General features: G+C 40.6%; 2 long non-coding RNA genes across 2 annotated transcripts in view; one reads left to right on the top strand and one right to left on the bottom strand.

Moving 5' to 3' along the window:
* LOC144585986 (uncharacterized) overlaps positions 1 to 26,724 on the bottom strand; it is a 589,741-nt gene that overhangs the window by 30,237 nt on the left and 532,780 nt on the right. The gene's annotated exons all lie outside the window — the stretch shown is intronic.
* Positions 23,969 to 24,669, top strand: LOC144585987 (uncharacterized). Its single transcript, XR_013540649.1, has 2 exons — positions 23,969 to 24,111; positions 24,189 to 24,669. It is a non-coding gene; the product is annotated as an uncharacterized LOC144585987 (long non-coding RNA).

Here is a 26,724-nt window from a genome sequence, read left to right as displayed (position 1 = left end):
TGGAAAGTTTGTGGTCTGTAGTTAGTGATGAACCACAAACCATCACGAAATGTCCTTTTCCCAATTCATGCCATCTCTAATACTATAGGATTCCTCAGTACTGATTTCTCTGCTTTTTTTATCATGAACATGGAGCTGTTGGGGGAGTACATCCAGAGTTTTCATGTCAGCTCCCACCACAAGACTGATGATATCCAGTCCTATCTCTCTTTTTCAGTTGATTCCAAGGAGGCTGTGGAAGTAATGAATAATTGTTTAGATCTGGGACTGGATGTGGGTGAATAAATCATGGTTTAATCCAGGCAAGACAGCAGTGCTGTTAGCAGACATGCTATCCTGAATCTGGGAGTCCAGACTGTTCTGGGTGGAGCTGCACTCCTTCTGAAGGGCTTCCAGTTTGGAAATACATTAGAGGGCATCATTACCACTGGAAGTTGATAAGGCTACTGTGGCCAGGAGTGCCTTTGCCCAGCTTTCCTGGTGCATAAACTGTGCCACATCCAAAGGAAGCTGGATTTCGCTACAGTGATTCATGCCGTAATTGCTTCCTGATTAGTCTACTGCACTGCTGCATATGGGACTGCCTTCAGAAAGCATTTGGAAGGTGTGTTGTTCTTTAGTCGTTAAGTCATGTCCGTCTCTTCATGACCCCATGGACCAGAGCATGCCAGGCCCTCCTGCCCTGGAGTTGGGTCAAATTCATGTTGGTAGCTTCAATGACACTGTCCAACCATCTCATCCTCTGTCATCCCCTTTTCCTCCTGCCTTCACAGTTTCCCAACATCAGGATCTTTTCCAGGGAGTCTTCTCTTCTCATGAGATGGCCAAAGTATTGGAACCTCAGCCTCAGGATCTGTCCTTCCAGTGAGCACTCGGGGTTGATTTCATTCAAAATGGATAAGTTTGTTCTCCTTGCAGTCCAGGGGATTCTCAAGAGTCTCCTCCAGCACCACAATTCAAAAGCATCAATTCTTTGGTGATCAGCTTTCTTTATGGTCCAGCTCTCACTTCGTACATCAGTACAGGAAAAACCATAGCTTTGACTATTCAGACTTTTGTCGGCAAGGTGATGTCTCTGCTTTTTAAGATGCTGCCTAGGTTTGTCATCACCTTCCTCCCAAGAAGCAGGCATCTTTTAATTTCTTGGCTGCTGTCTCCATCTGCAGTGATCATGGAGCCCAAGAAAATAAAATCTGTCACTGCCTCCATATCTGCCCCTTCTATTTGCCAGGAGGTAATGGGACCAGTGGTCATGATCTTCATTTTTTTGATGTTGAGCTTCAGACCATTCTTTGCACTCTCCTCTTTCACCCTCATTACAAGGTACCACTTTCTTTCATCAGAGTGGTATCATCTGCATGATATCATCGGAGGTTGTTGATATTTCTTCTGGCAATCTTAATTCCGGCTTGGGATTCCTCCAGTCCTGCCTTTTGCATGATGTATTCTGCATATAAGTTAAATAAGCCAGGGGACAATATACAGCCTTGTGGTAAAATGAAGCAGCTACACTATTGCCTATTGTATACTTTAGAGACCTTAACCATTTGTCTTGCATCAACTGCACTGGGTTCCAATGCACTTCTAGACTCAAGTCATGGTGCTCATTTTGATCTATAAAATACTCAACAGCTTAGACCAAGACTTTTGATAGATGGCCTCCTGCCATATGTGAAGCTAGGTTGGTGAATGCACAAAAGGCGGGGCTTTATCTTCACCAGTGTCCCAGTTATGAAACTCCCTCTTTAGGGAAGCCAGGCCTGCTCTATCTATTGGTTTATTCTATCAAAATTCAGACTTACAACATTGTTCTTTGCTTTTCAATCTCTTTTTAAAGAATTCCTTTATGATTTTTGTAATAGTTACAGTACTAATACTAATAAACCCCTTTCAAAAGAACTCTTGCCAGATTTTCCCTCCTTTCCTATGGATAGGGTTACATGGTACACTGATCCTATTCAGGCAAACAAAGTCACCCTTTTGTATCATCACTCTTTTCCATGTTACATTGCTCACCTGACTTGCATGGGCAACCATTTGTGAGGGGTGAGCAAATTGATGCAATGTTAGTATCAGCTTACAGGTGGCATTTATATGGTCAGTTTCTTGCTCTCCTTCTCCTGCTGTTCCACCTCAGTATTGAATATTCAAAATGTTTATATCACCTCTGATTAGTCCTGATGCCCTCTATGCTACTAAAATGATTATATGAAGATATATAGAAAACACTGAGAAAGAACAGGGTGACTGTGTTGGTTGGATGTGAGCCATAAATTAGAGTGTAAAACATCAGTTGCAACGGTGGGTGGATATTAGTCATATCCAAACCACCTCAAGACTTGGGTAATTTCTTACATTACTAAATTGCCTTTAAGTTGCTCAGTGCCATCTGTGTATATTTATTAATGTATCAATGTTGCTGAATTTTAAAGCTTATGTTGTATTGTGCTGTCCTGGTCCTGTGCTGTGCTATGTTACAAGTGTGAGCTGGACTGAATAACTTCACTTTACAGTGCAACCATGTACATGAGCCATATACATATACATATGCATTAGCCCCACTATGCCCCGTGAGAATCACTCAGCTTGCAACCATACCTATGTAGAAATCATTATGTGATGTGATCTTACACTTATTTACTCAGATAAGTCCCGGTTTGTTCACTGAGATGGGTGCTTGAGATGATGTGGTTATACAGAATGGTAGCTCTATGAATCATCAACTGAATATATTTAAAAAATCCAACTCGCATTCATCCAAGCTGGTGCTTAATTTGGAAGAGAATTGAGGTAAGTCAGCCCCATAATTTGTGAATGCTGAGAATGTAGACTTTGAAATGAAACAAAGTTTTTATTAAAACAGTTGAGAAGCCAGAATAACTGAAGCAGCAAATGGAAGAAGAGGCGATTGGGGAAAGTATTGATTGTTATATTGAAGTAAAAAAAAATAAAAGGAAAACTCTGCATAAAATGTGATATCTTAACAAAACAGATTAAGATGGAATGGAATAAATGGTTTATGGGCTACTGGAGCCAGTAGCTCAAACAATTTGGGAATTCAGCTTTATAATGGTAATAGATTTAAAGAGAACATTTGCTTACTACTATTGATGCAGCATATCTTTTAGAACAAAAATGATTTTACAGCACGTCTTTTAATTATTCTATTTTTGCAGAAATACTGGAAGCCAGGTTATTAGTATTGCCATTTTGCAACGGTGGAAGTGAAGCTATTTGGCCATAGCCAACCAGTGCATTTACCAGTGAGTTAAAAACAGGTTTCTGTCCTACCCTTTTCCTCAAGCCAACCACACTAATTCATTCATGCCTTAGTTTAATTGATTATTTATTAATTTATTAATCATCTACTGTGATTGAAAAGAGGATACTCCAAATTTACCAAGTTCCAGAGTGAAGACTTCTCTACTAGTGATGTAGAATTAGAATCTCAGGGTCCCAGATAATGCATGCATCTCACTTAGTATGTATTGTTTGCCATCAAGTCAATTCCTACTCGTGCGATCCTTTCTGGGGTTTTCAGTGGGGAATCAAATTCCCAACTTCTGGCTCTGCAGCCAGATACCTAAACCACTGATGTATCCATCGAGCTATCTTACTTAGAGGAAGATGTAAATAATCCTTTGGAAGGGACCCATTCTTTGAGGGAGAAAGACATATAATCTGATATAGTATTTACAGAAGAGAGAGGCTCAGCTTGAATCAGAATGAACCCAAACTCTTGGTGTCCAAAAGGGTGGCAGATAAACTTTTAAATTGGACCCTGGAGGAAAGCTGAAGTAGCTGGTGAGCATCCACTTGAAGAGAAGTCATCTCTAGGGAATGAGGGTGAAAATATTTCTGATTATTCCATCATAGGCAAAGTAGTGGCAGGCAAGGGTGACACAGTAGGATACAGGGATGCATGGAAAAACACAACAACAGAAATGAGCAGAGAGAGAGAGAGAGAGACTTTATATTCTGTGTTATTAGTATTATAGACTAATACCAAAAGCCTAAAAACCAACACAAGGCAAGTAGACTAGCTTTTGAAGGAGAATAAAGATATAGCAGGTATAATGAAAGCCTGGTAGAAAGCAAAAATCCACTGAAACAGGGTTATCAGTGGCTACAAACTCCATAGGAAAGACAGAGAATTCTGGGGATGCTGGCCATCCATGAGGTAATCATACTAGAAATCTTAAACATGGCATTTCATGGAATTGTTAAAGGGAGCAATGGTAGCCTCCAACGTGATATTGGAAAAATATCATCCCCACTGTACAACACTTAGGATGACCTTGAGGTGGAGAGGCAAATCTGGCACACATCCAAAAGAAAAATAATGAGTTGTTGTTAGTCGTGTCTGACTCTTCATGACCCCATGGACCAGAGCACGCCAGGCCCGCCTGTCTTCCACTGCCTCCCAGAGATGGGTCAAATTCATGTTGGTAGCTTCGGTGACACTGTCCAACCATCTCATCCTCTGTTGTCCCCTTCTGCTCATGCCTTCACATTTTCCTAACTTCAGGGTCTTTTCCAGGGAGTCTTCTCTTCTCATGTATTGGAGCCTCAGCTTTAGGATCTGTCCTTCTAGTGAGCACTCAGCGCTCACTTCCATACATCACTACAGGAAAAACCATAGCTTTGACTATGCAGACTTTTGTCGGCAAGGTGATGTCTCTGCTTTTTAAGATGCTGTCTAGGTTTGTCATCGCTTTCCTCCCAAGAAGCAGGCGTCTTTTAATTTTGTGGCTGCTGTCACCAGCTGCAGTGATCATGGAGGCCAAGAAAGTAAAATGTTGTAATAACAGGTAATTTTCAGGTGAAGTAGGTAACTTAATGTGCAGTCATGATAAAGGAGTAACATTTGTCAACATCCTAAATCAGGAATTGGCAGCTTCCGGGGGCAGGGTGTGGCACTAGTCCCTCCAGGTTCCATCCTGAACCAACCATTCCCCTGTGTCTCTCCTACTCCCCAGTTTTTTGGCTGTAAACATGAACAGTTACAACCCCCCCCCCAAAGCATTTGAGTGTATGATTGGCCATTTTGGCTTACCTTTAAAAAGACCCTCGTGGTGCAGTGGTTAAACTGCTATACTGCAGCCAAAACTGTGCTCACAACCTGAGGTTCAATCCCGGGTAGCCGGCTCAAAGCTGACTCCGCCTTCTAGCCTTCTGAGGTTGGTAAAATGAGCTTGCTGGGGGGGGGGGCAATGTGTAAACTGCATAATTGCAAACCACCCAGAGAGTGCTTGAAGCGCTATGGGGCAATATATAAGCAACATGCTTTGCTTATCTGCTTCCACTTGTTTTAAGTCAACTGAGGACTTTAAGGAAAAAGAAAAATAATTGGCATCCTGACACTGTGAGTTTTGAAAAACAAAACCTCTCAGGGAGCGGTATGTGGCCATTGGCTGCACTTTGCCTATCCTGTCTTGAATTCCTGTGCCCTGGAACAGTTATGGGACCAGCCAGAAGGGTTGGCATCCTTAAGTGAATATCAAAAATTCAAAAATAAGCATTACATTTATTAGAAACAGTGGCCACAGTGCTATCAGACTCAAAACACTTGTTTACTGAGCAATTGCCAAGAAAATCCACCATAGTCACATTTTACTTCAGATTAGAGAGCTACTGAAAAGTGAGAGGACTGGTAAAAAAAAGAGGAGTTGATAATAAAAGTTAAGAGGGTCGCATATCTCCTGAATGCTTAGGAGTTATTCAAGGCCACAATTATGGAAGCTCATTTAAATGTATATTGGACATCAAGAAAGACATCACTAGGGCCAAGAAGATGCCATGATGGGAATTTAAGAAGCTATAAGAAATGATAGCTTTTCTCAGAAACTTAAAGTCCTGCTCCTGTGAGGGGTACAAGAGGATCCTTGTCTCAGTAAAGAGAACCAGTTTGGGAATTCAACAGTAGGAGGGGAAAAATGCAAGAGACAAAAAGGGAACTTTCCCTCAGAGGAACATAACTAAAACATTCGTTCATCTATATCATTCTTAAAAAATATATCAGAAGAAGAAAAACCGCAGGAGAGGTGGTTGAACCGTTGGATGGCAAAAGGATTTAAAGCATGTTAACAAAGAGTAAGGGGAGTGCAGAGAAGCGACACAAATTATTTGTGCGTGTCTTCACAGTAGCAGCTGTGTCAGGCAGATTCCTGTGCTGAACTGGCTTGTTCAAAAAGGAAATCTGAACACTAAGGGAAATTGGGGTAACAAGGGATGATGGTGTAGAGGTGGGTGGCAGTTATTGACTCATTGAAAACTGAGAAACCTGGGCCTCGATGGAGTCCCTTTGAAAGTTCTCAAAGAACTAAAATTTCAAATTTCAGATCAAACAGAAAAATGTAGCTTGTTCCTAAGATCAATTGTTGTAGCCCAAGTGAATATGTTTGGGGAGATTTAAGCTTTCTTTTTTTCCTCGATCTACTTATATAACCAAATGATGATGGAGATATTGATGATGATGATGATGATGATGATGATAATAATAATAATAATAATAATAATAATAATAATAATAATAATAATAATAATAATAATAATAATAATAATAATAATAATAATAATAATAATAATAATAGTGTGTCGTCAAGTCAGTTTTCTTGAAATACACCCCCTCGCACATGCAAACAAATGTGACACTACCTAGACTACAAAATTGTAGCAATTTGATTCCACTTTAATTGTTGTGACTTCATCCTTTTCAGGATTTTCTAGGTAGAGGGTATTCAGAAGTAGTCTACCATTCCCTTCTTCTGAGGGACACCTTGGGACTGTGCAGCTTGCTCAGGGCCACACAGGCTGGCTATATTAGCAGGAGGCACAGTGGAGAATCAAACTTCCAACCTCTGGCTTTGCAGCCAGATATCTAAACGACTGAGCTATCTAGCCAGCTGTCAAAATAATACATCCCCATAAAAGAGGGAATTATCATTTGGGGAAAGCTCCCAATTTTCAGAAATATTGACCTTTTTTTATTTCTAGAAAATAAAATTAAGGAATAAGGCTTACCACCTTTCAATAACCCAGTGAGAATTGAGTGTACTTAGTGGTCACAAAATGCCCACTCCTATAGAATCCTAGGGTTGGTGAAGATTTAAGACCTCATACCTCTACGGAATTGACCATGAACTGTTTAAGTGTATCACCAACTGCAAATGCAGTCATGGCAGTTAATATAGTACAGACTTGCCTTAACAGTCTACTGCAGAGACATTCCATGTTTGCCTACCTGCCTTATCTTGTACCTCACTCACAGTCCTAGCTCTTAAAGTTCCCTTTTGCAATTGATAAAGAGGACTAGGTTGACAGGTACATTTTCTTTGCCAGTGCTTTTTGTCTTCATTTATGTTACTTCCTCATGAGAATTCCTTGCTCTCCTCGAGCAGGATATGTGAAGGTCAAAGACAAACAACACTATTCTCTTTCTTAGGATACTCTAGTATAAAGTGTTTCCCAACCTTGGGTCCTCAGATGTTCTTGGACTGCAACTCCCAGAAGCCCTTGCCAACTCAGCTAGTGATGAAGGCTTCTAGGAGTTGTCCAAGAACATGTGGGGACTCAGGGTTGGGAACCGCTGCACTAGAACATAGAGTTCTTTGTTGAAATTCAGGAACTATGCATGAAAACATTATATCAGAAAATCCTAAGGGCCACAGAAAACTACACATCCAAGAATTCCATTGGATAGAGCCATAGAATCAAATTCCTATAACTGTGTATTATAGATAATATGACATTTGTTTAATTTTTCTTTTGAAAACATCCTTAGACTGCATAAATGTGGCAGTTCTTCTTTGGAGCTATTGCCATCACATGGAATAATGTGGCAGAGTAGTGAATTTTACATAAAGATGGTTATCACAAGTTATGGTGTCTACGCAGTCCTTCTACAAGGAAAAAGGTGAGATGAAAATTATGTAAAGAAAGCAAACTAAATAGGAAGAAGTAAATATGCATGGGGACCACCACTGCCTGATCACAGTTCTGGCAGGAGCTCCTACTGCAGAATCCATCATAGCCACCAATGTAGTCAATGTTGAACCCAGCCTTCTTCCTTATAACCTCAAAGACAGCCTGTTGCAAATTTGCCTTCTCACTACAGCCAATGGTGCAAAGCAGGGACAGAGAGATAAACAGCAGGAAGGAGTCAAGTGGTGCATTGCCTGTGTTAGATATTTACAAACAAGAGAGAAAAAATATGGAGGGAGGATACCTCTGGTGTCTTCTATAATGCCTAGTTTGGTCCAAGGAGAAGTCAATGCCTAATCCACCTTACTGATTAATTGAATTTCATATGTCAGGATTGAGTCTATAAGTTTCTTCCAGATATACATACTGTCCTCTTTTAGAATGTAATTTACACTGAAAAAAGAAAGTCTGCTTTTCTCCAGTGTTTTCTCTTGATGTGCTAAGTAGCACAAGCCAATAATTCACGTTGGAAATGAGCACATTTTGACAAGGACAGCATGCATAAAATTAATGGCAAACCAACTTTGGAAGCATGTGGGCATTAAGTCTTCTCGTTTCTTAAAGATTGGGATAATTGAAATAGGAGCTTGCCTTTAGATAGTTATATTCACTGTTCCACAGAGCCAAACAGTCAAAGGATCTTTTAGTGGTACTGTTCATTTCTCAAAAAAAGGAGGTCTTTTACCTTACCTTTGCATTTTTAAAGTATCTGTATGTTCTTGCCTCTAAATTTCATATTTGAGTTTGATCTGCTTACACATGGGCAGGGGTAGATGGTGACTGTATGGGGACAATGAATATGTTCCAGTTTTTAGTCCAAGTCCAGGCATTATAGCAGCTATCCAAGATGCTGAATCTTAGCTCCAGAATATATTCAGCAACCTGTAGAGTTCTCTCTCCATGCTCAGAGAAAGAGAGAAACTCAGAGGTGATTCATCACTAGGGATGGTATTTTCATATTTTTTTAGAATTACAATCTCTGATGTCTGTTGGAATTGCACTAGCCAGAATTCTGGGGGCTTTGCCAATAAACCTGTGTGTGTGGTTAAATTCTGTGGCACTGCAAAGCATTAGGGGTATTGTAGCTTCCTGAGAGACATCCTGAACAGAGCATAATGGATAGAGAGACTATAATGCCACCAATGATTTGGTTTGTGCTTAGCCTTGCCCAGTCAGTTCCTCTGTCTTGGAACTCAGAATCCAGGGCACTCTGTAGAAGATTCGAAGGTCAGTATTTTGAAACAAAATCATTACAAATCAAGGGAACAGCTGAGTTAAACATTTATACACATAACAGCCACCCATATAAATGGATTAAGCATAATCCTAGGCTTCTTTAGAATTACCAAATGTAATATTTACATTGTTATCTACTACTAATGATATTTTCTTTACAACTACCAGGTCCATCTTTCATTGTAGGGTCATGAAATGAGAAGGCTACTAGTTTATATAGTCACAAGTAATTAGGATAGCAAATATCTCTCTTAGAGAGAGCAGTTAAAGAAGTCAACACACACGCAGGGATGTATGCCTGCAGAGTCCTCCATACACACCTTTGGATCCAGCTCTGGATTCAGCTCTCAATACAGCTCTGCATCAACTCTGGGGCAACGCCCCCAGGAGGACTCTCTTTTATTAACCTTACATCAACATCAAACACAGGTCATAAATTACTGCATGTGAAATGTTACCACACAACCAAGACTCTTACAGCCAATGAATATTTAGAGTGTTCTACTTGTGAAGTGATATTTCATCAATTATTTCATTTTGTTTCCGTATGTCAGAAGAAGTGGACTTGTCCATGGATGCTCATATTAAAATATAATTGTCTTTAAGGTGCCACATGTTTTTCTTTTATTTTGTTTCTTTGGATTTCTTCAGAAACTGAGGTTGTTGTTTTTTAAAGTTATATCTCAGCTATAAATTATATCAAACAGCTGAGAGGGATTTTAGGAAAGACACACAAGGTCTCCACCTCCCTATTGAATTAATTCTTACTGGTGGTTTCTCTCTAGCATACTGCAATCATAAATAGGCCCGACAGGAGGAAGGAACATCTGGACAAACTGTTGATCTCTTAGTTTTTCCATGTTTTCTCAGAAAACCTGTAGAGTAACCTAGATCTTTCCACACATCCTCAAACAGGCAGACAAAAGAGAGCACTGTTTTGCATAAAAGAGTGTATACAAATTGTTGTGGCAAAAATGAACACCAGAGGTTTGTACTCACCATGAAAGGAGGCAAACAAATGTAGTGAGTGAGATAAGAGAAAGTGAACAGTTTTTTTTATCAGTATACCAAGTCAAAGACAAAGGTGTAGGCCCTCTTGACAGTAGCTACAAAATCTTTATAACGTTTCTTATCAATAACAAAGGATGTTTTCTTTATGTTACCAATTAGCAAGCAATATTAAAACAGTCACTTATATGGAGAGTGTCTCTTATGCTGTTGTTGTCACACAGGTAATTGATGTTTAAATGCTTAAGTTAATGAATGCTATTAGCTAAGCTTGTCCAGATGAACATTTGATCTGATAGGCTGACAGGTTACTATTTGATTAATGCTCTCAAATACAGAAAACAGTTAACTTTTAATTATTACGGACCCAGCAAGTTGCTAACCAGCCACGCATAGGCAAGTTTGCAGCCAAAGAAGTATAGGAGAAAATAAAGGGAAAGAAATAAGTTTCATTTTCCCCTTTACACTAATTTATTTAGATAGATGTAGAAAAAGAAATGTTTTCTATAATATAAACAAAATTACAGTGACTCTCACTTGAATGGAAAAATTGTGACGAGATGAGCTTGTGTTTGCTGAGGCTCCTGTTCAAGCACTCATTGTGGTTGGGCAACTTCAGGGTCCCTGATCATCCTTCGTTTGGCTCTTAATCTTGAAATTAGCTTTGGACTGGACAGCTTTTCAAATGGAAAACACTGACAGGGACGATTGTTCTCTGTAAAGGAAGATATATGGGCACCCTTTTCTGAGAGTTCTCCCAGAAATCCTTAGAGAAGCTAGGGGAATTGAGCTGGAGAAACTCATACCACTACAGAAAAGTGCAGGATGGTAACTCTTCCCCCACCCCCCGCGTGCTGGTCTCAAGTGTGCATTGATGGGAAGTTATTCCTTTCCTCCTCCCCCCCTTTAAAAAGCTGTATAGATGTGCATGACACACACAGTACTTCACACACTGCTGATGGAGAGGACTCTGCTGTGAAGTATCTACAATCTGGAAAACACTCTTAGGTTTCATCAATGTGCAAGCTTTATACTACCACCGAAATATTACACGTTTGATACTGGGGAAGCTGTTTGTTTGTGGGTAGATATAACTAACATGAAAACAGTTGCTTGTTTGTTTTGCAGATATTTCCTCACCAGGCTTATTTAATTGAAGACAGTGGCATTATTTAAGCATCATTTTGTTAGGTTAATTTGCAACAACTAAACACTGAAAAGTATGATTAGCTGAAGACTGCATAGTAATTTCTTTCTCATAACCTTGCAGCTGAAGAGGTTTTATGAGATGCTGTAAAACGTTCACATTATCTATATTTTAATTAGCTAGTAATGATAACAATGCAAGGTTTTGTTTATGAACTAGTCAGAAGGTCTTAATGAGCTGTGAATTTCTGAGGGTGTAGGAAATGAAAGTGTAAGAGCATAATTCTTTGCTGAGTTAAGTATCGAAGTAGTTAAGGGGGCAATATAGGGCACTGCAAAGTAGAATAAACTCATTTTAGAGATGATGATTATTTGCAACACTGTTAAGACCCTTTTTGAAAGGTGTTTCTTGCTTATTTACAAAACAAACAAAATGTTTCAGGAGTTGATCAGAAGCAATAGCTTGATTCAGCTGGCTGATGAAAAGCTAGCATTTCCGTCTGGACTGGGCAGCACGCAAAAAAAAACCAAAAACCAGACATTATGCATTCAGCTGCTTATCTGGGGATACAAGACGACGGAGTCCAGACTTCACTCCACTGAACTATATAAGTGACTGGTAGTGTTAGGTTATTTTGTGCAGCTAGGATGGCATCCTAATGGAGACTGTAGTCACAAAATCAGAAGACTGAAACTTGGAAGGGGAGCAATGAAGGAACTAGAAAATATTTGTCACTAGAGATGAAGACAAATATCACCCACACTTCCTTATTACCAATCACCATGTATAGATGTGGAAGCTGGACAGTTCAGAAAGCTGACAGTGAAAAAATGGATTCATTTGAAATGTGGTGCTGGAGGAGAGCTTTGAAGATACCCTGGACTACCAGAAAGATGAACAAGTGGGTCCTAGATCAAATCAAGTCTGAACTATCTCCAGAGGCAAAAATGTTCAAACTAAGGATGTTTTACTTTGCGCACATCATGAGAAGACAGAATTATCTATAAAAGACAATAATGCTGGAAAAGGTTGAAGGCAGCAGGAAAAGAAAAAATACCAAATATGAGATATATTAATTCCCTAAAGAAAGCCATAGACATGAGTTTTCAAGAACTGAGCAAGGCTGTTAGGAACAGTACATTTTGGAGATTGCTCACTCATAGTGTCTCCATAAGTCGGGGTTGACTTGACAGCACATAATAACAACTATAACAGAGTGGCATGGTTCAACATGATTTTGTCATGTTCATCTTGTCATTGGTTCAGCACCATGAACAGACCATAAAGAAACAGCATGAAGGACAGTAGAAGCCCACAGTTGGACCATGTGATATTTCTTCCCCAGCATTTAGTGAGCCTGCAGCACAATAACTATATAAAAAAACACACACACAAAAGATCACAGCTAAAGAAGTCAACTGTTCCTGGGTTGTAATTATCATGTAACATGGCTATAATTTATAATTATAAAAGCAAAAGCAATCAGTTACAAATAACTGGTTAATTGTACAGCCTCCTCAGTTACTAAATATCCCCAATAAGGCATGGTCAACTGTCGTTTCCCAACATGTGTGAAGAACTTAGATCCTGATATATCCCAGTTTGCAAAATCTATGGTTGACAGAGTATCAAATAATTTAGTGAATTTGACAGGAGATCAGTTAAACCACTAGGACAGTCAGTAAATTAATGGTTTTGAAATTAGTTCAACTGGTTGGCTTTAAAACTATCAGTTAATTAATGCTAGTTACACACATGTCCATGTATTAGAACCTCAAGATCCCCCCCCCCCAATCTTTGGAGAACAGGGTTTCTTAGTGCAATAATTTAGGGACTAAACTTAGTAATTTCAAAAGAATATTCACTAAATTATTTGATATTCTTGAGTTAAGCTCAATAAGACACTTTGGTGTCCCAGCCTCAAACATTTTTTTTTGTTTTCAAGTAGGAGTGAACAAAGAGTGCTATTTTTCCTCATTAGAGTCTTCATAATTTGTGTGAAGGCTTCTTGCACAAAGCTAGTCTTCTTTCCCTTTCAGAAGGGCAGTACAAACATATACACACCCAGAGCAAGCACAGAATGAGCAGTTAATTGTTGAAAAAAGTTACAAGTATTCACCCCAATGCTTCTAATCCATGCAACAAACAGCAATTTTGTGTGTGCACAATTTACATTAAATATATTTTGGTCATAAGAAAATCCACACCATGTTGCAGTGCCTGTGTGCAGGATGTCTGCAGCTGTGAGCTGAGACTCTCTATTTGAGGTATTCATGGGGAGTAGGAGGAGATACCTACAATTTAACAGGACTCTTGGGGAGTTATATTTTTGTCCTTTTCCCTGTTACGAATGCTCATTTAGTAATCTGATCAGTACGGCCATATTATCCAATTCGCTGGCCACCTCTTCCTGTTCTGGGAATCTGACATCTATAGCAGCCTTCCTTCTTCCAAACAGATTTCCAGTTTAACCAGCAATTCTGGACCCTGTATATGCACATACATGCACAGATACTATATAAATGTAGGCAGCTTCATAACACCACACAGTGAGATGCTTTAAAATACCAAATCCAAATCCACAACTTTCTTGGCGAGGGATAGGAACTATGCAGCTCCAGATGTTAATGGAAGGCACTTCTCATGATACCTAACCATCAACTGTATTGGCTAGGGCCAATGGCAGCCACAGTTCAGCAACATCTGGAGGAACACACATGTCTACAATCCTCCCCTGTATCTTGGTAGGTGCAAAACAATGCAAAAGTAATTCTGGATTACTGGCATATGGCTCAGGTCTTGGTGCCTTGTTGCTGCAGCCGTGGTGACTGGTGTCATGTGCAAAGTTTCTCAATTTTTTCCATTCATAATATGAAACAGAAGCACAACAAAGAGTAAATATCCCTACTCCTCTTTAATGGCCGCTAAAGGACACATTCAGGAATGCAGTGCTCATATATTAGGAGCTTGCCCACTTTACAGATGGGGCAATGGGGAACGCACTACTGGAATGCTGATTCCCACTGCTGACCCTACAGTCTTGAGACTTCTTCTGGGTGACCTGCTACAGAGCAGCATGTGCTTTGTGCTTCTTGGGCAGTGTTTACAGGCAGTAGCAATGCACCAAACTGCTGCCTATATAAATCTAGATGCCATTTATACCTTATACCACTATGCCCCCCTTCCACTGCAGAAATTTGGGGAATTTAAATGGCAAGCTGGCATCAGCAATGGTTCCTGCCTACCTAAAGATGCCAGCTGCTGATGCTAGCCTCACTTCTGCTGATGTCTGGAATGGAGTGAAAATCTAAAGGGCCATGATCAATGATTTGTTGCTACTAAAAACAATTGAATCAATGGGACTTAAATAAATATTGAGCTTAAAAGTTTCATTCTTTCAGTGGGCCTACTCTTGTGGGTTATGAACTATTAGATTTAGTGCAAAGATTTATTTATTTGGTTGTTGTGGGTTTTTTAGGCTCTTTGGCCGTGTTCTGAAGGTTGTTCTTCCTAATGTTTCATCAGTCTCTGCGGCCAGCATCTTCAGAAGACGGCACTCTGTGCTCTCCTCTGTCCTCTGAAGATGCCGGCCACAGAGACTGGCGAAACGTTAGGAAGAACAACCTTCAGAACATGGCCTAAGAGCCTGAAAAACCCACAACAACCATCAGATCCCAGCAGTGAAAGCCTTCAAGAATACATTTATTCATTTATTTACTACTCCAATATATATTTACCCTTCCCCCCCCCCCCCCCCCAGTTAGTGCTGAAGCACTGTTCTGGGCAGTTTACAAAGTATTAAAAACAAAACTACATAATATTTATTTATTTATTTATTTATTTATTTGATTTATATCCCGCTCATCTGGTAAATCTATACCACTCTGAGCGGCTAACAGGAACATATATACAATTATAATAAAATAAAATAAAAATCAATTAACAGAAAATGACAAAAATCATAAATAATTGCAAATAATAAATAGATAAAGAAGAGAAAAATAAATTAAGTTAGATTAGGTGCTGGCAGGAGGGAAGGCCTTGACATAAAGCCATGTTTTTAGTTGAGTTTTGAATGTACCCAGCGTAGGGGCTGCGCGAATCTCAGGAGGGAGATTGTTCCAAAGGCGAGGAGCCACCGCCGAGAAGGCCCGGTTTCGTGTCTTCTCCCTCCGGGCCTCCCTCGGCGTCAGGCTCCTCAGCCTCACCTCCTGGGTCGCGCGGGTGGTCCGGGTAGAACTTGGTGGGTGAACTACATAATACAGCATTAAAATATAACACAAAAAGCAATAAAGTGGCAAGAGCATTTAAAAAGAACCAGTGCCACCAACAAACTATCACAAGAAAATGGGACTGGAGGCAAAATGCTCAACTGGGGTCAGATTGGAAAGCCTCCTTGTACAGAAATGTTTCCAACTCTTAAACGTTTTATATGTGAGTGGCAAAACATCTGGGACACAATGGGTAACCAGTGGAGGCTGGTCAGAACTGAACTGATGCAATCAAATTTGCTCGCTCTGACTCCCCCAGTCTGGCCTCCACGTTCTGGACTCACTATAGTCTCCAGGTAAGATTCAAGGGAAGCCCCACATAGAGAGCATTGCAGTAGTCAATCTGGGAGATCCCCAGTGGCTGCACCAATGTCTTAACCCTTGTCAAGGTATGGGTGGATTTGGGAGGCAAGCCTAAGCTGGTTGAAGGCTGATCTGGACACAGTTGTGATCTGAGTCCCAAGAAAAAGCCATATCAAGAAGAACGCCCAGATTGTGAACCTGATGCCTAAACATGAGGGCAACACATCCAGTCTAGGAATAATCCCCTCAATGTTTCAGAGCACCTCTCCCCAGGAACAGAATCTCGGTCTTGTCCAATTCAATCGGTGCCTGTTTGCCCTGGTGCATCCTAGTATGTAGGCCAGGCATCGTTCAGGCGTCTGGATGGCCTCCACTGCAGAGATAAAGTTGCATGTCATCAGCATACTGATGACACCTTACTCCAAATCTCCTGATGACCTCCCTTAGCGGCTTGACATAGATTTAAACAGCATTGGGGATACTGACAATCCCTGGGGCATCCCAAAATTGAGGGTCCAAGGAACCAACAACTCATTGCTAAACTGCATTCTCTGGACCAAACCTTGAGGAAGGACCAGAGCCAGTTTAAATCTAGACCTCCAACCCCAGTCTCCAAAAGCCTGTCCAGAAGGATCTTGTTCAAAGCTATCAAAAGCCACTGAGAGATCAAGGAGAGCCATCAGGGTGCTTTGTCCCCCATTAGCCTCCTTTAGAAGGTCATAGTGCAGCACTCCATTGTGGCCTGAATCCAGACTAGAATGGGTCGAGGCAGTCCTACTCTTCCAGGTAAATCTGGAACTGGCTAGCTATGACCTGTTCGATCACCTTGCCCATAAAAGGTATGTTGGCAATTGGAAAAAAGTTATTAAGACAATCTGTCACCAACTGTGGGCATTTAATGATGAGTTGGATTATGGTTTATTTCATGCGAGAGGGAAGAAGTCCCTCCCTTAGTGAAGAATTGACACTGTTAATGGCCCAATCCACCATAACCCCACTGGAAGCTTTTATAAGCCAGGCTGGCCAAGGGGCAAGTACAAAAGTAGTGGATCTGCAGCCAGCCAGCACCTTCTTTGCAGTTACAGGGTCAAACTGAACCAAGCAGGCAGACACAGAGGGTGCAGCAGTCGTTCCTCCCTCTACTGCTGATTGACTAAACTGCTGGTGGAGTCAAGATCAGCTAGGATGACCTTGATTTGCATCCTTCTTTAGAAGAATGCAAATCGATCACAAGAAAAATAATAACAAGGCCATTATTGGTAAGATTGTGAATCACCTGGAAGAGTTCGGCTTGTCAGTTTGTAGCCTCCCCAATAATCCTGATATTAAAGGCCTTCTTTGCCACCTTTACGGCATTGCCAAATCTATTGGTCACATTCTTAATAGCAGCCAAATTTTGCACCAAATGGTCTCTCCTCCACCTGCTCCTCAGTCATCTCCTAGATAACTTCATAGCTAGCAAGCCCTCAGTGTATCAAGGAACAGAGTGAGCTCTGAAGTGGAAAGAGTGTTTGGGGACAATCATGTCATCCACCTGGGTTGTTTCTGAATTTTGTTGTTGTTTAGTCATTAAGTCATGTCTGACTCTTCATGACACCATGGACCAGTGCATGCCAGCCCCTCCTGTCTTCCACTGCCTCCCACAGTTGGGTCAAATTCATGCTGGCAGCTTCTGTGACACTGTCCATCCATCTCATCCTCTGTCGTCCCCTTCTCCTCTTGCCTTCACACTTTTCAGGGAGTCTTCTCTTCTCATCAGATGGCTAAAGTATTAGAGACTCAGCTTCAGGATCTGTCCTTCCAGTGAGCACACAGTGTTGATTTCCTTCAGAACTGATAGGTTTGTTCTCCTTGCAGTCCAGGGGACTCTCAAGAGTCTCCTCCAGCACCACAATGCAAAAGCATCAATTATTCGGCAGTCAGGGTCTTCTTTAGGGTCTAGCTCTCACTTCCATACATGGCTACTGGAAAAACCACAGCTTTGACTATGCGGACCTTTGTCGGCAAGGTGATGTCTCTGCTTTTTAAGATGCTGTCTAGGTTTATCATCGCTTTCCTCCCAAGAAGCAGGTGCATTTTAATTTTCTGGCTGCTATCACTATCTGCAGTGATCATAGAGCCCCTTCTATTTGCCAGGAGGTGATGGGACCAGTGGCCATGATCTTAGTTCTTTTAATGTTGAGCTTCAGACCATTTTTTGCACTCTCCTCTTTCACCCTCATTACAAGGTTCTTTAGTTCCTCCTCACTTTCTGCCACCAGACTGATATCATCTACATATCTGAGGTTGTTGATATTTCTTCCGGCAATCTTAATTGGGATTCCTCTACTCCAGCCTTTTGAATGATGCATTCTGCATATAAGTTAAATAAGCAGGGTGACAATATACAGCTTTGTCGTCCCCCTTTCCCAATTTTGAACCAATCAGTTGTTCGATATCCGGTTCTTACTGTTGCTTCCTGTCCCACATATAGGTTTCTCAGGAGATGGATAAGGTGGTCAGGCACTCCCATTTCTTTAAGAACTTGCCATAGTTTGTTGTGGTCCACACAGTCAAAGGCTTTTGCGTAGTCAATGAAGCAGAAGTAGATGTTTTTCTGGAACTCTCTGGCTTTCTCCATTGATTAAATTGAGCTTTGACAGGATCATCTACCAGGCCAGCCAGATACCCTCCCAAGGCCTCCAGAAACTGGTCCAGGTCATGAAGCCTGCGAGGCCAGATGTAAAAAGCATGCACCTCTCCTCTTTGTGATAGCATTCTTAATCTTTCTTTGAGTTTTTGCATGTTGTAAAAATGGTTTTGCATTTTATAAGTATGGTTTTTTTCAGACCCAAAGAATTTGTAAAGCCATACAGCTTAATTCTGCAGGTACTGTTGTGCAATTCAGTCTAAAAATGGGGAAAATAGCCTCTTTTTTACTATCATTCTTTTGTCCCTTTTACTTTTACATGGTCTTTAAATATCACAATGGGAAGTAAGCATTAAATAAAAGCAATATAAGTGGAAGTGTTATCAAATAGCTGAATATCATTTTTTCTTTTGAATTTCCCAGAACTCTGTGCACTGTCTGTTTTGTGGCATGGAAGCTGAAGATTTGAGGAGTTTAGTGCTTGTCGTACCCCGTCCTTTTTATTCTTTCTCTCCAAGATATTTAAACTACTCATCCATTATATAGTTCATAGTGTGAATGGTCCCATAACATGCCATTTATGTAAGTATGTGGTGGGGGATATTTTTTTTTCACTCGAACTGTGTACCCATTAGAGTTCTCAGTGATTCTTTGATGTATACTCATTTTGATAGAGTTGAAGGTGAAATATTTCACACTGTGGAAAAACGAGAGTAATGGATATTGAAATGGATAGGGATATATATATATTTAAAAAGGCATGGCATTATTGAAAAAAATTTGGTTGATTTTATTTGGTTAATATTCTCTGATCTTTTATCTTCCATTGTTGAAATTTTAGCAGTTTGAGCAAGTCACACTGGGCCACCATCACAGTAGAAATGCTGGTGCCAGAGCACAAGCTTTGGGTACCTGCTTTCTTATCCAATGATCAGCGTCCTATCAAATGCACTGTTGTGGCTGCTGAATAGCGATGGAGTAGCCCATTTCTATTCTGACACAGCTAGCGGGGATGCTGACATCACAGTGAAAAGATAGTACTGCCATTGGCTGGATTGGCAGACACTCACCATGGAATTTCATTCATCCCCATTCACTCATTCAGTATTTTCATATCTTGTTCTTCCAGTTCTGGAATGCAGATTGGTAAACAAGACAGAATAATAGAACAGTCTCTAGATAAAAATGTACATTTCCTCCCAGTCATGGCGTGTATATTAAAAACACAGCAGGGGTGAAGTGTTCTCCCATCTGTCCAAAATGTCTTCCACCTCAAGATTCACATGCCCAAGGAAATAAATGTCCTCAGCCTTTGTTTCAGAAGCCGGATAGTGAAGGTAGAATAAATGTCACTTGGAATGCAGTTCCTTAAAGGGAATATGGCCACAGAGAATGTCTCTTGCTCCTCACTGTTGATCAAATTATAAGGTACATGGCTAAAGGCTCCAAACAGAACACGGCAATAATTTCAGTTAATCTGAGGAGCAGAGAAGATGGGCCAGGGCATGATTTCAATTCCTTTTTAAAAATCAGGACTGACCAAAATTCAAATGTGGGAGAAGACAAACCAATAGATTTGTCCACAGGAAAGCAAAAAGAACAGTCCCAAAATGTAAACAAGTTTTTACTGAGATGAGAAACCATCAAAATACTGGTATCTTTCCATAAAATATTCCTTCTCATATATATCTACCAGCATTTTGATTCATGCTTATGAAAAAAACAGTGGTTTCTCTACTTCCCAACCCTAAAGAAAAGTATAGAGCTTATTATTAATTTCAAAGACTAGAGAGACACTATGTGGCTGGAGCAACACAGGCAGTAAACAACAAGCAGAAGAGGAATATTGCTCTGTAATTAAAGGTTGGAGAAGCCCTTTCAGCTGAAGAGCTAGCATTTGTATTAGAGAAGTTCTCAGGGACCACATTCTCGGACTGGTTATAGGCAACTTTAAAACAATGGAGTCCCAAATATCAAATGTTAGCTTAGGGTTACCGCTCTTACTAGTAGTAACAAATCCTTAGGAAAAGCATTTCAATCTTCTACAATATGAGAAAGAAACATAAAGACCAGGAGAATACCAAGTGATTCTGCCATGGGAAATGATGGGTGGCCATCTGTGGAAGACCACAGGCACGGACTGGGATGCTTGGAAGTCCAGATTCAACCAGATTCAAAGGCCTGATTTTGACTATTCCAGAAATATATTGAATAAATATATATTGAAAAAAGAGAGAAAAAAGATCTAAAAAAAAGGAAAAACACTTTATTGCATCTCCATTTCTGTACCTCACAATTACCACATTAGCAGTCTAACAACTGAAGATGGGACGTGTTACTAATTGAATACTATAATTTTCTTGCTGGGGTGTTTTTAAATTAGGCTATGAAATATGCTTTAAATGTAATGGTTTAATAGCTGATATTGTTTGTATTTAATTATATGTCTTTTAAATTTAATAGTTATGTGAGCCTCCCGGAGTCCTTTCTTTGGGAGGAAGTTTCTGTGCACTCTTAGCACAGGAGTGCAAATGTGATTTAATAGGCTTTACTGAAACCTGGTGGGATGAGACTCATGACTTGGAATGTGGTGACTGAATGGCATAACTTATTCAAGAGGAATAAATGAAAAAATAAGGGAGGGGGAGTAGCATTGTCATGTAAAGGATGTCAGGAAAGCCAGGAATTGGAGCAAGAAAGACTAGTGGAGGACAATTGGGTAAAAATGAAAGGAGAGAGAAACAACAGTGACATCACTGTCAGGGTGTGTGTGTTACAAACCTCCTAGCCCGACTGAGGATCTGAATAATACCCTCTAAAATTACCAAATACTCAAACAGGGGAGAAATAATCATAATGGGAGAGTTAACTATCTTGATATCTGTTTGAACAAGCCTCATGGCATAGTGGTGAAACTGCAGTACTTCAGTCAAGACTCTGCTCATTATCTGAGTTCAAAATTGATGGACTCAGGTGGCCAGTTCAAGGTTGATTCAGCCTTCCAGCCTTCCAAGGTCAGTATATCGAGTACCTAGCTTTAAGCACTATGGGGTGGTATATAAGCAGCACAGTTTGAAGCTGAACTTTGCCAAGATTCTAAGATTCAACAAATTCCTCACTTGCCTTGCTGAAAACTTCCTTGGCTGGTGTAGCTATAAGACAGTATATTGGTCCATATATGTTAGTCTTGAATTCACTTACACAGTAAACACTGATCTTAATGAGTCAGTACAGAGAATAGTAGTCTGAGTGTTAGATTTGGTACAAGGGGAATGCAAGTACATACCCCTGTTTGGCCTCAAAGTTTATTTGTTATACATGGATCAGTCAGTACTTCTTAGCCAAACCTGCTTTACAGCATTTCTTTCAAAATAAAATGGGGAGAGTGGAACTATGTAAAGCAGCCATAAACATTGCAGGTAAATAAAGTCTAGATTTAAAACAGATCAAATAAATGGAAAAGACTAATCTTGCTTATCTTGAAAGAGAATGGCTGGCCTCACACACTTATTATTATTATTATTATTATTTGGAAGGCTGCAGGGGCTGAATATTTAAGCCTCAAAAAAGCCTTTCAAAAAAAGAGGAAAAACTGTTACTTTGTTATAAACTGAGCATGCCTGGAACAGGCTTACCAGCAACAGCATTCCAAAGCAGATACATGGATTTTGGGACTAAGATTCATAGCAGAGCTTGAAAACATGTTCCATAAATAAATAAACAATCCAGAATCCCTCAGTGAGAACTGATTGTACTGGTTGGAAGATTATGGGAGTTATAAATCAAGAAACTAACTCTGCCAATCTCTGCTTTGTAATGACTAGGAATATACCAATTTCTTCTGTAGGTTTACTGAGGTAGAAGACTCATTTAATTAAGACATATATTTGAGCAAGCTGTTCAAAAGGCTGTGTCAAGACATACATGTAGTATTAGCCCCTTCTCATTCTCTCAAATCTCTTTTCCAAAATATAAGATTCACAGCAATCATAAGCTGAATAAAAAAAATAAGCAGAAGCTTCTAAAACTTTATATTGTCCCTTATTTTAGTTGAGTTTAGTTGACTTAAGTTGAGTTGAACTGAGTTTATTTGCCAACTCTACTTTCTGGCAGCACCTTGCAAGGTTCTCAGCCAAGCTACCAAAAGTTAGGGGGAAAATACTGTGACATAATATTTCTGGAAAACCATAGATTCATAGGCTTATAAACCTATAAATTTGTAGAGAAGGAAGGAACTGCAATGGTCAGCAAGTTGAATTCCCTGCCACAGCAGGACATGCAGTGGAATGTACAATATCAGAGCTCTCAACAGTCCCTTTTGTGGACTACAGTTCCCACAATCCCCTAGCCAGCATTCATTGCTATGAGTTGATTGTTGTCTATGCATTGCAGTTTGCATAAAACCAGTGCAGGCATCTCTGTGGACAGATTTTTGTGAACAGATTTCAGCTACATGCAAAAGGACAGAATGTTTTCAACATTGCTATACTTACCTGTAAAACTGTGGGTGGCTTACATGGAAAGGCTCATTTCTCACAAACAGTACATCAAAGTAGTCATTCCATATTTTGCTTCATATTTCTGGTTCTGTAAAGACTAGAGACTTGCTTTTTTGGGGGGGGGAATCAGGGCTTTGGGATTGATAGTTTCAGTTAGTGGCACCTCTAAAATCCAGAGGGTCCTGGAGAAAGGGGTGATATGGCAAACCCAGGTATACAAATAAGCCCCAGCAAAGGTCATGCAGGAGGGAAGAGGGAAGAGCCAATATCTGTCAAACACTTGTGAAACTTTGAACTCCTATAAATAAGCTTTCCAACCTCAAAATCAACATGGACCATCCTCAAGCAAGCCTGTCAAACACTGCCATGTTTCAGAGCATTTTGCTGAGCTGTTTTCTAAGTAGAAGCTGTAAAAATATCTCCTGCAACCCACTCCATTTTCTGACTACAGTGAAGAAATGTAGCCACCCTGTGACCCTATAATGATACCTTATGCAAAAATAAATCCTCATTTCTCTCTCTTTCCCAGACAGTGCTTTCACACCTCCAACTCTTTCCCCACCCCCTGCAATCATTTGATCACATTATTTACTAAATAAAAGTAAAGCTGCATCAAGTGGTAAATTCAGGAAGCAAAAGTGTTTCCCTGAATCCAGTCCCATCTGGCAAATAAAAATACTGACATATCAGCAAGACAGATTTTGAGATCATTGTCAGCGGTGGTAAGAAAAATATCCCTCTGCCCTTAAAAAGAAGAAGAGGAAAGTGGGGGGGGGGGACCCTCCAACCTTTCCTTTATTCCATCTACAAAGGGTAGTGAAACAGAGATGGAGTCCCCTAGAACAGTGAGGTGCTGCTGTGGTTGAGTTGTGAGATCCTGATTACTGCTAATAAAAGCAGGCAGAAACTATTTTCTGCTTCCTCTTGTTTCTACAAAAGGACTGTCAAGAAGAACTGTCAAAATCTGAGATGACTAAAGTGCAGCGAAGTGCCATCAAAAGATGGAGAAGGATAAGGTTTCTTTCCCTAGACATGGTAAGAAGGATCTAATTTGGATCTTTTCCCTTTTCCTTTTTCAAGATGTGACCTGAACTTATTGTTGGCTTTTGCAGGGCGAAGCAGAAGGCTCCTAGTGGGCTAACCACCGGTCAGAGGAATACAAGGAGAGATGGAGATCTATAGAGCTTTTGAAGGCAAGAGCAGAGAGACTGTTCCAGGCTGGGAAATGTCAGGGTGATACATACCTACTTGGATAAAAAAAAATTATTACATACTTTTTAATACCAACATTACATACTAAAGCCCCAGTGATTTCAGTGGGTGAGTTGAGTATGTGCTTATTTCTTTTGCTGTGTCTCTGCCTCTTGTTCAAATCAGTAGAATTTACCTGTCCTTAAATGTTCCCTTTGTCTTACCTCTTTCTTTCTAATGAGCGATAACAGAGAAATCATTGTATGAGCTGTTACAGAGAGACTCATAAGCGACAAGGGTTTTCTGACATTACAGCTCACTTTTCAATAATATGATATACAGTATAGCAGTGGTTCTTAACCTTGGGTTACTCAGTTGTTTTTGAACTGCAACTCCCAGAAACCCCAGCCAGCACAGCTGGTGGTGAAGGCTTCTGGGAGTTGCAGTCCAAAAACACCCGAGTAACCCAAGGTTAAGAACCTCTGATATATAGCAAAGGCAAAAGAACAGTCAGCAATCTTATATGCACCCCCAAATTAGTATCATTGGTAAGTTAACATTACATGACATTACATCATGCATTTTCACCCTTTTGTCCAGCTTACAAAGTGGTTTACATATGATCAATAAAACAAAACAATCACCCCTATTTTCATAGGTTGCAATGCTTCTGACTAGACATGGGGATGAATAAAAAAAAGAATTGTGATAGTTGTCAGAAATCGCTGATTCATTAAATATTCATCCCTTCACATTTGTGGGTTGCAGAAACCCTGGTGAATATGAAGGGATGAATATTTCCCATATTTATTCTATTTGTCCCCCATATGAAGAAAAAAAAGCCATCCAATGGCTTTTCCATGATCGGCGGGCCAATAGGCAGCCACTCACTCCCACAGCCACCCACCCCCACAGCCTATCCCCCGCCCCCTTCCTCTCCCTACCTTAGCCACCCTGCCACCCCCACCAACCCCCCTTCACCGTAATTGCTGCTGCCGCTGAGGTCTCCATCTGGCCTCTGCAGCCACGGTGTGTAAAAAGGAAGACTGACTGCCCTTTGCAATGATGGTGGCTGCAGCTTCATTTAGGGTAGGAAATCTGCAGCTGCCATCCTTTCAAAGGGCAGCCAGTCTTCCTTTTTACACACCATGGCTTCAAAGGTCAGATGGAGACCTTGGTGGTGATGGTGGTGGTGATTACAGTGGGGGGCATCGGTGGGGATGACGGGGGGCATTGGTGGTGGTGCAGGGTGGCATGGAGGTGGCACAGTGGGGGGTGGCACAGTGGGGGTGGCAGCGGGGGGTCAGTTTTTTTTAAAAGAACCACCCCATGAATCAACAAAGAAATTCATGATTCATTGGTTCATGGGGGCAGCTTCATGTTTTGTGAGTCGTCAACTTTTGACAAGTCACGAAGCAGAACATCTCACCATTTTGGTGAGTCATCCCACCTCTACTTCTGACCAACCCATCTGCAAGTTAGGATTGAAAAACAAAGAAAATTGAAAGGTAAGGTAATGTCAGACTAGGACCTGCAAGACCAGTGAGTATTCAACACCCTATCCAAATATAAAACTCACCAGATGATGGCAGTCCAGCCATGGCCTCTTATGAAACCTTGTTCATGGGTTTGTTTCGTTTGTTGGATTGGTTGGAGAACCCATGGTGCAGTGGATAAATTGCAGTACTGCAGTCATGCCTTGTCTCACAATCTGAGTTTGATCCTGATGGATTCAGGTAGCTAGCTCAAGGTTGAATCAGCCATTCATCCTTCTGAGGTCCATAAAATGAGTCCCTAGCTCACTGGGGGCAAAGTGGTGCTTGCATAATTATGTGGAAATTGAAAATAAAACAGCGAACATTCTAATGCCATTGTACAAAATGCTAGTAAGGCTGCATGCACTTGAAGTACTGTGTACAGTTCTGGTTGCTGCACCTCAAAAAAGGCATAGATGAAGCAGAGGGGTATCAGGAGACAGGGATCTAGTTATCTTATGTGCTCCCAGAGGCATCTGGTGGGGCCGCTGTGAGATACAGGAAGCTGGACTAGATGGACCCTTGGCCTGATCCAGCAAGGCTCTTTTGATGTTCTTATGTTCTAAACTAGAGTAGAGAGTGCTATAAGCTCTATGGGGCGATATATAAGTGGAAGCAACAGTAACAAGAAAAAGGCAGAAAGCCAAATCTGCCTGTGACTTCCCCACTGATGAATTTTCACAATGGCACCCTGTCCACCAAGCCATTCTGTCATACTTTATGTATTTCATAAGTAGAAAAAAAATACTTTGACATGATGCATTTGTCCCCTGAAGATATCTAACACTAATAATGAGCATAAGTGGTAAATGAGGATGGGAAGGAAACATCCAGACATATGAAAATATGTTTATTAAATAATGTGGCTAATATTCCCAGCTCTGTTGGTTCCCTTGTAATAAATAATGCCTTCTTAATAAGC

This window comes from Pogona vitticeps, chromosome 1, assembly GCF_051106095.1.
Source record: "Pogona vitticeps strain Pit_001003342236 chromosome 1, PviZW2.1, whole genome shotgun sequence".
NCBI classification, from domain to species: Eukaryota; Metazoa; Chordata; class Lepidosauria; order Squamata; family Agamidae; genus Pogona; species Pogona vitticeps.
Note: the sequence above shows the minus strand (reverse complement) of the source record. Positions and strands in the feature narration are given on the sequence as shown.